This window comes from Rhineura floridana, chromosome 10 (genome assembly GCF_030035675.1).
Source record: "Rhineura floridana isolate rRhiFlo1 chromosome 10, rRhiFlo1.hap2, whole genome shotgun sequence".
NCBI lineage: Eukaryota > Metazoa > Chordata > Lepidosauria > Squamata > Rhineuridae > Rhineura > Rhineura floridana.
The window spans coordinates 62,418,327-62,431,124 of record NC_084489.1 but is presented as its reverse complement, the minus strand read 5'-3'; the positions used below and the strand labels follow the sequence as shown (position 1 = coordinate 62,431,124).

The window sequence follows — 12,798 nt, the reverse complement described above, 5'->3', positions numbered from 1 at the left end:
AGTCCCATGTCCCTAGATCCCACTGGTTGGAGTCCAATCTCCAGTGCTTTTTTTGTGATGGTACGCATCGGTACAGAGTGCCATCCATCCTTTTATTTTTCTTTGTTGTGCATGGCAGCCATTTTGAGCTGCTTGACGCCCACAACAATTCTGAAGATGTGAGTACTGGCACCTCATTTTTTACCCCCCCCCCCAAAAAAGCAAAGCACTACCAATCTCTAAATAGAAAGCAGAAACCCTTACACATTTAGGAAGGCCAAGAACAGACCAAAGGAAGGCTGTCCACACCACCTCTGTGATGGTCCAACATCTTTAATCCAGATTTGATCTTCTGGATTTTTTTTAGAAAAGGCTTGAACTTTTAAAAAAATATAGTGCTGAAGGTATATGGGAACCACCTTTATAGGGTAGTAGAAGTAGACAATTTCATAAACTGTGAGTGGTATATTCTACTAAGTCATACTGAGAGTATTATTTATTTATTTATTTCATTTGTATACTGCCCCATAGCTGAAGCTCTCTGGGCGGTTTACAACAATTAAAAAAATTAAAAACAAATATTCAAATTTAAAAACACATTTTTAAAAAGCAATTTAAAAACACATGCTAAAATGCCTGGGAGAAGAGGAAAGTCTTGACCTGGTGCTGAAAAGATAACAGTGTTGACACCAGGTGCACCTCATCAGGGAGATCATTCCATGATTTGGGGGCCACCACTGAGAAGGCCCTCTCCCTTGGTGCCATCCTCTGAGCTTCCCTCGGAGTAGGTACCCGGAGGAGGGCCTTTGATGTTGAGTGTAGTATACGGGTGGGTTTGGGTGAGTAGACCCATTAAAATCCATGGACATTAGTTCACTCATCTAAATGGGTCTATTTCAAGTACAACTTAGTCAGATACCACGCTGTGTATTCTAAGCTGTTTTGCAACACTTAGCAGCCATTTCAAAGTGAAGGAGAGATGTAGACTGAAGTGCACTACTGAAGAAAGGCTTTCTTGTGGATATTTTCATGGTTATATGTTCTGCTTTCTTTCCCCCAGCTTTCTTCTTTCCAGATCCAGGCAATGCTTGGAAGGGTCTAAGGCTCAAGCTTGCCTGAAATCATAACCAGTGAGGTCCAGACTACAGAAGATTCAATCCACGAGAGCTATGATTAGTAAAAAGCATCAAAACACAAAGTAAAGGTAGCTTCACTCTGGGCTCATCCAGACCATACTAAAAATCCATGTTTTTCTTATTAGAATTGTCAGCTGGTAGTCCAAACCTAATTGTTTTGCAGTTTCGTTGCACTAGTCAAATAAAATGTTTTCCACATCCATATGTGTAGGCATGCCCTTTTTTGTTGACAAACTCTCCCTCCTTCTCATTGTGTGTTGCTGATTGACTCAGATAAGAAGGGAGAAGGGTGAGGGAGTCAATGGGTACCAACAGAAGCAGGAGGCATGGAAGGAGGGTGAAAATGCAAGACAATGCAACTGGCAACCCTCCTCAGCAACTCTTTGTAATAGCTGTTTCTCTCCTTTTCACAGTATAGCTGGTATGAGAACTGTGATTAAGGAAGGGGAAAGTTTGGGAAGGCAGTGATTAAAGGCCAGTGTCATATGGAAGAGGGAATGAAATATGGAATGGAGACACAAGGGGTTTATCTTGCAGATTAAACGGAAATATCAGTGAGCCCTTTATTTGACTAGTTTCTTGAAGTGGCATCCCAACTAAACCAAACTGTCCACATTCATCTTTGTCCCACAACCCCCAAACAATTATCAAGTGTGTTGCTCCAAGCAAAGCATATCTCCATTTTAAATATAACATTTAAAATGAAATTGTGTTCAGTAGTCATCACTTTTCTTTCTAGATATACTATGTCTCAAGAAGTTGCATTTTTAATAATATGTTTTTAACCCTTTTTAAAAAGATGTTTTTAAAGCTTTTAAAAAATGTTTTTAACGTTTTGTTTTAATGTATTTTAAGGTCTGTTTTTATGATGCTTTAAAGTGTTTTTAGCGTTTCTGTTTGCCGCCCTGGGCTCCTGCTGCGAGGGTGGGATATAAATCAAATAATAAATAAATAAATAAGTCTTCCCATTTCACAAAGTTTGCCTAGCTCTTTGCATCCAAAGTCTTAGTATACTCTTTCTTTTATTTTCTTTTTAGCTAAATGAATTTTTGTACTGCTTCCCCTAGGTTCTAATTACTGCCAAGGAGATTAGCTGCAGTAGTTTTGCATATAATTATTTGCTAATCAGAATGATTAGCACATTTTGCTAATCAATCATTCAAATGGCATTACAGCCTAACAATGGAACAGAGATCGACAGCAACATACTCAGAATTCCCAGAGTCCACAGTTGAAGCAAAATGTTCATATAAAGTATTTTAATTGGAGATGAAGTCACCAACTTCACCTCCATTCTTTGGCTATGAACAAACACTAACAGAAACACCACTGCCATGGCGAATGGGCCAGGGCTGCAATTCAATTTTCAGTTGGTGGAAGTATCTATTTGGTTGTAAAGGGGAGTGCTGGAGTACCGCATTTACTTTGTTTAGAAAGACTGAGGAATACATATAAAGAGCAGCAATGGTGGAATGGGTTGCCATCAGGTAGCTGTTCAATGTATAGGAGCTATGCCAGAAACAAGATGGCACCTTGACCGGAATGCAAATGAGTAATAAGTGGAACTTGCAACAGAATGTTGCAGTGTGGAGTGTTTCTGGTCAGAATTCCAGACACGCCATTCCATCTCTCTTCCTCAGTTTTCTATCTCCTCCCACCTCTGCCCAACAGCCAATCAACATTCTGTGTCCACTGAGCATGCTTAGTACTCACTGGGCTCTTCTGTGGGGTGGATGGAGGAGGCTAAGGGAGTTTGGGGGATAAAGATTTTTTGCACAGCTGCAAACTTCAGGATTCCCTTAAGTCTGATGATACCTCCCTCTTGTGCCTAGGTAGCACCATTTTGACAACATAAGGTCTAGCACACAGAGAACAGAGACGGCTATTTGAACTAGATATTGTATGCATAGTTGAGAGCAATGAGACTGCATGGCAAGGCATGAAAGAGAGCATAAATTATCTAATGCAAAATTCATTTAGCCATAAACTATGTACAGGCTTCTTGTTCTTAAGGTTCATATAAAATGATATGCATTGGCATTCACAGGTATATATTTATATGGGTTAAAGGCTAAATTATTCCAGGAAATGCATTCATTGACACCTAAAAGCTAGCAGTTGCTAAAATGAATCAAGGGGGGGGGAGATTTTTTAATTATTTCCCTTTATTTAGCACAAGAAAAGCAAGGGAAGTACTCCAAGCACCAATAAAATGCTGGTTATGTTAGGTAGTTGTAAAGATTACAGGCGATCACTTTACACGCATACAATTAACATTTACTTCAAAGGAAATCCTGGCACTTTTATCTCTCAACAAATCGGCAGTCAACAGGTAAGCAGGAGACTCTTATGCTATTATCAGATTAATAAACACTGCAAACTAAGCATGTCAAGAACTTGTATGTTTTGCTAAATGTATATATTAGAAAACTTCTGCTGATGACCTGCATATTTAATAAACCAATTGTGAATAATTATTAGCTGCACTAGACACCATGCTGGATCACTGTATTGTGTAGTTTGTGGAGCATTAGCAGCTGACAATTTACAAAACCAGAAACTGACAAACTTTTTTGGCCAATGCCTCCCCAAGATCAGAGCTTGGAAAAGTTACTTTTTTGAACTACAACTCCCATCAGCCCAATCCAGTGGCCATGCTGGCTGGGGCTAATGGGAGTTGTAGGTTAAAAAAAGTAACTTTTCCAAGCTCTGCCCAAGATTCATATATGCTTGCATACTCCTTCTCCCCCAATGTTTTGTCAAGGTTGGTGACCAAGCAGATAACGTAGAAGCAGCTCCATCTAAGTTGTGAATGCTAAGATATCAGACAAGAGTCAGCAGGTTTATATGACCAGGTGCAATCCTCTTAGCCCCTTGTGCTATCAGATCTTTATTGAACTTGCAGCTGTAACCATCAGCAGTGGTGATGGTGTTGTGCTGCAAATACAGACCAAAGGCTCTTTTCTCCAACAAGGTGGCATAGAGTATAAAGTCTCTGGGTCTTCCTGCTAATATCTCCATTTTGAGACCACTGTTACCTTACACCTTGGTTCTCTTAAATTGATCATCAACTAATTGAATAATTTGGAGGAGATTTCAAAAGTATTTTGGTTAAAGCTCCTGCTGTTGTAGAAAACAAGGTAGAACTCCCACCACATCTTGCAGTGATTCCTGGTCATCAACCCAGTTAGGTGAGTCCCTTTTCTTCTGATACAGTACTGTTTCTGCCTGTTGCATCTGTGTACATTCACAGAAGTGAGGGTCAAATTGCTACAGATTCCCTCATGTCTCCTCCTCACCTCCCATTCCACACATTTATGCATGTCATATATGTTATAGAAACATATATATTCCCAACACTCCAGCTTTCCTGTATCACCATTGCTGCCCATGTTAGGTTTAAATATTCCACTTTCAGAAATACTGTACTAAAACAAGCACTAAAAATTAGATCTGTGCTGGTTTGGCGATAAAGCAGCTTCAGCAGCCACTATAAGCAATTTAGTTCCTATTTTGCAGAGCACAGTAGGCTTCTATTGAAGCAAGTTTCATATTGGTGTAATGAACACATATGCCAAAAAAACCCCACAGTTTGAAATTAAAGAGGAATTTTATGGTAGGCACTTGCAAATGTTTTATATTTATGACCCTGTAAAAAAAAAAGTTCAGGCTCACATTCCATGTTTGCACAAAACTTCAACTGATTTAAAGCTATCACATACAGTTCTTAGTTCATAGAAAGTTATCACTGGGTGTTTAAGTTACTATCATTTATCATAAAGCATAATGTAAGGTTAATTGGCAAGGGCTTTATAACCCTTCGTTTACTTCATGCATGCAATACCCCTCTGGGGCTAGGTCCATATTCCCATTTCACAGGCAAAGCTGAGAAGATATAACTTTGCCAAGGGTCCCAGTTCAGCCTTGGTAGAGCAGGGATTTGTCCTTAACATCATTAGCATATGGCAAAGCCTAGGGACCTCTGAATACAGACCTCAACTTGGATTCATTTTAGATCGCTGGTGAACACTGTGAAATCCTGTGCCTGATCTGAAATAGATTTGGGCCCTGAACCACAACTGCTTCAGCTGGTAAGACAGCAATGGATGTTTCTGGACCAGGATAGCTTAACCACTGTTGTCCATGCACTTGTAACCTCCAGGCTGGATTACTGTAATGTGCTCTATGTGAGGCTGCCCTTGAGGTTGGACTGGAAGCTGTAGCTATTGCAAAATGCGGCTCAGTGGGGCAGGGTATCACCAACATGATACCCCACTGCTGAAAGAATTGCACTGGCTGCCCATTAGATACCGGGCCAAGTTCAACGTTCTAGTTTTGGTGTACAAAGCCTATGCAGCTTGGAACCAGGATACCTGAAAGATCAGCTTACTTCTTATATACCTAGTCGATACCGTCTTATCAGGAGGTCCATGTTGGACAATGCAGGAAGTGGACCTTTAGTATTGTAGCACAGACACTTTGGAATTCCCTCCCCTTAAATATTAGACAGGTGCCAAATCTGTTATCTTTTTGGTGCCTATTGAACACCTTCATTTTAAGCCTTTTAAGTAAAGACTCTATCCCAGTCTGCGTCTGTGCTGAAATTGCTTTTTAATATGTTTTTAAAGTGTTTGTTTAATGTTTTTACAATGTTTTGTTTTAATATGTTTTAATGGCTTCTGTTTTTAAGATGTTTTAAAGTGCTTTTAGTGTTTTTGTTTGCCGCCCTTGGCTCCTTTTGGGAGGAACGGCGGGATATAATTTAATAAATAAATAAATAAAATAGAGTATGCCCACTGAAATCAATGGGACAAATTAGTCATGACTAATTTAAGTCCATTGATTGCAATGGATCTATCTCAAGTATAACTAAATCTGGATTCAACCTGTATGTAATCACACTGGGCAATGTGCTCATGTGAACAAGCAAATTAAATCTCAGAAAATCTACCAAATATATCAGGCAGGAGGTACTGTATGATCAAGACCAATAATAATGGGTCACAGTGGGTAACATGAGATGGAGTCACCTTGGGTTAAAAGACTAAGTTATTTTCATACCAATTAAACAGTTAAGGACCACTGGTGGTTTTGCAAAACAGAAACAGGATGTTCTTAAAATTGGATTCTGTTGTACACTTGAAGCTACAGACCCTCTTGGAGGTGATTCAGTACACCATCAGCAGCTACAGCAGCCTAATGATTAGACAGCGAAGGTTAAAAAGGACCATAAAAGATAATTGAGGTAGCCTAGTCAAGCAGTGATTAAGTCAAAGTATGGAGTTCAGCCAAGCTGGAGAGCACTTAAGGATGACTCCTGGTCAGGATTTGGGTATCATTGAGGTCATTAGGAGATTTGGAGTGCGTTTCCAGCAATATGCTGATGATACGCAGCTCTACTTCTCCTTTTCATCTTCTTCAGGTGAGGCTGTTAATGTACTGAACCGCTGCCTGGCCGTGATAATGGACTGGATGAGAGCTAACAAACTGAGACTCAATCCTGACAAGACTGAGATGCTGTTGGTGGGGGGGCTCTCTGCCCAGATGGATGATGTCCGACCTGCCCTAGATGGGGTTACACTCCCCCTAAAGGAGCAAGTCCGTAGTTTGGGGGTCTTATTAGATCCGCTCCTGTCACTGGAGGCTCAAGTAGCCTCGGTGGCACGGAATGCGTTCTACCAGCTTCGGCTGGTAGCCCAACTACGACCCTATCTGGAGAGGGAGAACCTCGCCACAGTTATCCATACTCTGGTAACCTCTAGATTGGACTACTGTAATGCACTCTACGTAGGGTTACCTCTGAAGACGGTTCGGAAACTTCAGCTGGTGCAGAATGCTGCGGCCAGAGTCCTTACTGGGACTAAAAAAATTGATCATATAACACCTGTTCTGGCCCAGCTGCACTGGCTACCAATATGTTTCCGGGCCAGATTCAAAGTGTTGGTTCTTACCTATAAAGCCCTTAATGGCATCGGACTGCAATACCTGGCGGAACGCCTCTCCCGCTATGTACCTACCCGGTCGCTGCGCTCGACGTCGAAGTCCCTTCTCCGTGTCCCAACGCATAAGGAGGCACGGAGAATGACAACTAGAGCTAGGGCCTTCTCGGCGGTGGCCCCCAAACTATGGAACGCCCTCCCTGATGAGATATGCCTGGCGCCTTCTCTGTTATCTTTCCGGCACCAGGTAAAGACCTACCTATTTGCCCAGGCATTTTAAAAAATTTTAAAAATTTTTAAATTGAATCTAAATTTGGAAATTTTTAATTATGTTTTATTGTGTACTGTATTGTATTTGCATCCGCTTGTATTTTAATCTGTTTTATTATGCTGTACACCGCCCTGGGAGCTTATTGCTATAGGGCGGTCTAAAAATGTAATAAAATAAATAAATAAATCATGGGTACAGAGATAATAAAGTCAGAAGATTCCAGAAATGCCACTTTGAAAGTAAAGCATGAAGTGAGGAATTCTGCTTAGAGGAAGTAGGGACCCTTGAGAGGAATTGCAAAAAGCTTCAGAGGAGGCCTGCACAACCTTTTACCCAGCAAGCCAAATACAGTGCACCAGCTCAATGTACATCTATACTGAACTCTACTAGGGGCTTGATATAAACCTGGTTTTGAAGCCTTCCCGGGATTGCCATATTTCTAAATAGGCATGCATAGGATTGCACTATTCGCTATACTTTCTACAGGGGGCATTCCTATATACTCTCTCTCTCTCTCTCTCTCCTCTTCCTGGCCTTTTCAGTGGTGGAGGGGCAATGGCAATAAATTGACACACAGCTCCCCTGCCCCTGCATCTCCCCTGGCAATGTAGTCTTCCACATTCTTCAAGAAGGTTAACTGCCCTCGTTGTTTTTCCCTCTGAATAATAAATCAGGGTACTGAAATTTCTTACTTGAATTGCTTTGAAAGAAATGGTTGGATCCTGCATTATGTAGCAGAATTGCATGAAACTTTTTTTTAGAAATGAGCGCCTTATTTTATCCATTCACATTACCTTAAGGTGGCACAAAATCAAATGGACAAAAAGTATTATTGCTTGGCATCAGACCAAAATTAAGTTAAATATTTTGAGAGATTCGTATGGAGTTGTATTTCATGTGTATTTTCTACATTTCTTGTTGAATATTATTATTTACTGCCAACTCCCTAGAACATTTCCCTCTAACTTATGATTTCTTTGAGTCAGCCTTAGATAAACACAAGTCCTTGGATAGTACAAATGTGTGGCTGACTTGTATTGCTTTTATGAAAGAAATATAATTATTGCTATCCATGAGAAATAACCAGTGGACAGCAAATGGAACTTTGATTTCATCTGAATGGAACAGTTAGTGCTGAATGGAACAGTTAGTGTTATATTTCAGTTGACTTTAGCTTTGCTTTAGCAAATCAGTTTTTAAGTAACACTCTCTCCAGGGCTGGCACCAGGCATGACTAGGCCCTTGGGCACCAGCCTTTAATGGGCCTGCAAGCACCATAGCTCAACACACACCCCTACAGCTGGCACAGAGCTAATAAGCCTGCCCACGTGCCCCACCTACCTCTTGTGTCAAGTGAATGATCTGTGTCCATAGCACACATGCCTACCATCAACCAAGAGGGCAGCAGGGGCATAGTCCCTTAGGGAAGCCACCATCACCATATTGGGTGATGGCAGGCATGCACACACGGCATTCACAGTGACAGGAGTGGTAGGTGGGGCATGCGAGCAGCTTATTGAAGCCTGCACTGTCTCTATTTGGGGAGGTGCCTGGATGCTCCCTCTCTGTGATCCATAGCAGGGTCAGGTTGCAGGACCCAATGCCTCCATGGATCATGAAATTGGAGCACCACTCTCCCACACTAAGGAGGGGTCCTTCAAGGGCCCTCTGGGCCACAGGGGCCCTTGCGCTGACCCTGATTTCCCCACCCTACCCCCAATAGCAGCTAACTTTATGTATGCCTAACAGTAGTTTGTGGATTCAGATCTAACATTCCATTCCATTTTGTTTTCAAGCAGGGACTGGATCTTGTACAATATCAAACCCATCTCTGTCTGAATATTACTTATTGACTTATTACATTCCTTGGGAGAGACCTACAGTCAATCAAATTATCTGCTCCTCACCCTTTTTCATTACTCAGGTGTGGAGTTTCCCTTTAAGACCTTTTTGAGACAGCTGAAAATAATGGCAGCTGAAGGTCAGCTGAAGGGATTCAGTCTATTACAAAGAGGTGAGAAGTGACAGTGAATTATGTCTAGGCCTAGGTATACTTGTTATGCTTGTTTTGCTTTATACTTAGAATCCATGGGTAGAGACACTGCTGCATCTGTTGCTCTTGCCCATTTGCTATGGCCAAGGAAGGAGGTGACAGCTATGCAACAGGAAGGAATTATCTATGCCAACCCTACAGCTGGTGTATATCCATGTCATTCCGGAGGGCATGTTAGGGAAATGAGAGGTCTTTGGATAGGACGTATCAATACTTGCCCTCAACACACTCCTAAGATGCCTCTCCACTACCAGAAAATCTCCAGGAGGATATGGTCACATCCACGCCATACATTTAAAGCACCTTTTTACCACTGTAACAGTCATGGCTTCCCTCAAGGAATTCTGGGAGCTGTAGTTTACCCTTGACAGAGCTACAATTTCCAGCACCCTTAACAAACTACAGTTCCCAGGATTATTTGGTGGAAGCCACATGCTTTAAATGTATGATGTAGATGTGGCCTATGTATGGCATACTGGGGGACAACAGACTATTGCTCCTTCTAGCTCAGTACTGTCAACACTGGCTGGCTCTAGGGAGGCTTTCCAAATCTAGGATTGAACCAGGGGTCTTCTGCTTGCAAAGCATGTGCTTTACCACTGAGCCACAGCCCTTTTCATATGGCCATATAGAGTATTATTTTTAAAACATTGAGTTAAAGCATTTTTACTCCACTCTTTAGCTAAAATGGCTCTTGGGTGACTTACAAAAAAGAGAAGTAAGAGAGCCCTATAGGAACACAGGAAGCTGTTTTATACTGAGTCAGACAATTGGTCCATCTAGCTCAGTGTTGTCTACACTGACTGGCAGTGACTCTCCAGGGTTTCAGTCAGGGGACATACCCACCCTGACATGGAGCTGCTGGGGATTGAACCTGAGGCCTTCAGCATGCAAAGCAGATGCTCTGCCACTGAGATATGGCCCGTTTCACCTGCCCTCAGTATGGCTGTTCTTCAGCCCAGCTGGACTAGATGACCTCAGGAATGGATGGGAACCTGGCTGTCTCTAAACAGCTAATTGCTCAAGACTTGGGCAACTTCCAGATGGTGGCTGTTATGTGGATGGGATTCAGTCACATACCTGCAAACTGAGATTGAGCAGTTAAAGTGGATTTGGGCTCATGCACAAAGTGTATTCTCCCCATCCCCCCCTCAAAAAACCAGATTTTTTTTGCAGAAAGGAAACTGATGGGGGAATGCACTGAAAAAATGTGAGGTAACAATTGCTAGATGCAATGTTGTAAGACCTCCCCAAAATCAACTCAGAATGAACTAGTAGTTGGTAAAGTGTACTTACTCATAAATGATTTCTTTCCCTTTTGCAGAAGGATACATGCAACAGTGAGATAGGAGACAAGAGCCCTTCAAAGGGGTAAGAAGAAGCCCCCAGCATAAGCTGCTCAAGGACATGTGTCCCTCCCCAGTTAGACTCAAGGTACTACGAACTTTGCTTGCTGGCTACCCGGTTTAAGGGAAGGTTTGTCTGTGTTATGGTGTTTTCCTTTTGGTTTCCTAGTCCCATACTCCAACTCCCGACTGGCCTTTATGGCCTCCAACTCCGGGCTGGCTTTCATGGCCTACAGTCTTTGATCTGTTTTCGTTATGGCAGTAATTTGCCAGGAACAGAGTGTAAAGATGCAAATTACACCTGATTCACCACCAGTCTTATTGAAGGGGTTCGGCTGTAAGTGGTTCATACCTGATAGTCTAGGTACCATGCGCTACACTTCATTTAACATGGTGCGTGCATGTGGCAGAGGTGCTTTATGCATTTATGTGGCAGAACATTGCCTATGGACTGCTATATTTCTTACATGGAGTGCTTCAGATTCTTCTGGGAGGGAGCAATCAGGAGACATGTGGGCCCAGAAGTAGTGGGGCACTCTCTGTGTGATTGGCTGTTCAGGGGTATGGCAGATTTTGGGATGCATGTTAGCACCTGAGGTCACAGCTTATAGTATGGCTATGTACCTGGGGATTCCCTTGACAGCTGGGAGTAGGGATGATCTGCCCCAGTCGGAGATGGCCATAAGCCTATCCATTGCCCTAGTGTGATCGCCAGCTATCAGAATGCAGAAAGGGCCGCAGAGGCTGTGCAAAGATGGCCTATTCCTGTGAACTGCACACTGGAATTCCTGTAGATTCCATTTCCCCTAGCACGCTCGCCAGCTACCACAGAACAGGTAGGGCGATTCAGGAATTCTGGGCCGGCAAGGGCTATGTGCCAGAATGGCCTTTTCCGTTGAGTCACCTGTTGAAATTCCCAGTGGATGGCAGGAGAAGGGGCCTGTTAGTCCAAGCACCTCAAGGTAAGCTGGTGGGACTTTCCTTCATAGCTAAGCTTTTCCCTATCCCCGTCGCCCCCCCTTTTTCACTGGACATTTTATTGGGTATGGTGAGCCAGTGGGAATACAGTATGCCCTCCAGCTGTGAAGCCAGACTATTCCAGGCAGTAGCCCTTACGCTGGTTTTTTGGAGCTTTTAGGATAGGTAAGGTGATGGCTGGATCCAAGTGAGACCTGTCTCGAGTGGAAGGAAAAAAGATATGAAACAGAATGATTGGATCTGAACTGCTCATTTTCTTCTGGCCATAAGAGTCTATATTCACTCCAAGAGAACAAGTGTTTGCTTTTCTTTGGGATGTGTGTATTCCTCTAGTGCCACCTTCAGGTTTTATTTGGTCTTCTGTGTTACTTCTGCTACAATTAGTTTCATTATCTGGATAAGGACTCATGACGGGTGGGGAACCTTTTTCAGCCTGAGAGCTGCATTCCCTTCTAGGCATCCTTTAGATGGGGGGGCGGGGGGGCACATGCCAGTGATAGGCAGGGCCAGAAGCAACAGCGGGCAGAGCAATTAAAGTTAATTTTACCTTTGCACAGTAGGCTTGTTTCTACACATACTCACACATCCCTCTCTATCCTCCCTCCAGGCAAGCAAGAGGCATTATCGGAGCTCCTGGACACGTTCTAGCCAGCAAAAACATAAGAGGAACCCTGCTGGATCAGGCCAGTGGCTCATCTACTCTAGGCTCATGGTGGCCAACCAGATGCCTATGGGAAGCCTGCAAGCAGGACCTGTGTGCATTCAAGGAGGTTGCAAAACAGGGTCAATGAGGGAAGTGGCCTGGGGAGAAGGGATGTGGCCCACTGGCAAAATGACCACAAGGTGTCAGGGATGTCAGGATCCTATTCCCCACCCCATTCTATCCTAACAGTCCACCTAAAACATCTAATATATATTATCCTACACTTTCTTTTCAATGGTCTTTATTGTGTTGTGGTTTTTTTACAGAAAGAGGCAAGTAAAGAAAAACTTGGAAATGATAACCATAACACACGTTTGCAGAACCCTCCTGTTATACGGTGCTGATAACAATATGAATACCTAATGCAGGACCAGTAATGACCATGTATATCCT

The 12,798-nt window shown here is 42.8% G+C and overlaps 1 long non-coding RNA gene across 1 annotated transcript; it reads left to right on the top strand.

Moving 5' to 3' along the window:
- The first annotated feature begins 4,159 nt into the window (after nt 1-4,159).
- Nucleotides 4,160-12,591, top strand: LOC133365656 (uncharacterized). The gene is made up of 3 exons (XR_009758278.1): nt 4,160-4,306; nt 10,703-10,812; nt 12,310-12,591. It is a non-coding gene; the product is annotated as an uncharacterized LOC133365656 (long non-coding RNA).
- The last annotated feature ends 207 nt before the right edge of the window (nt 12,592-12,798 follow it).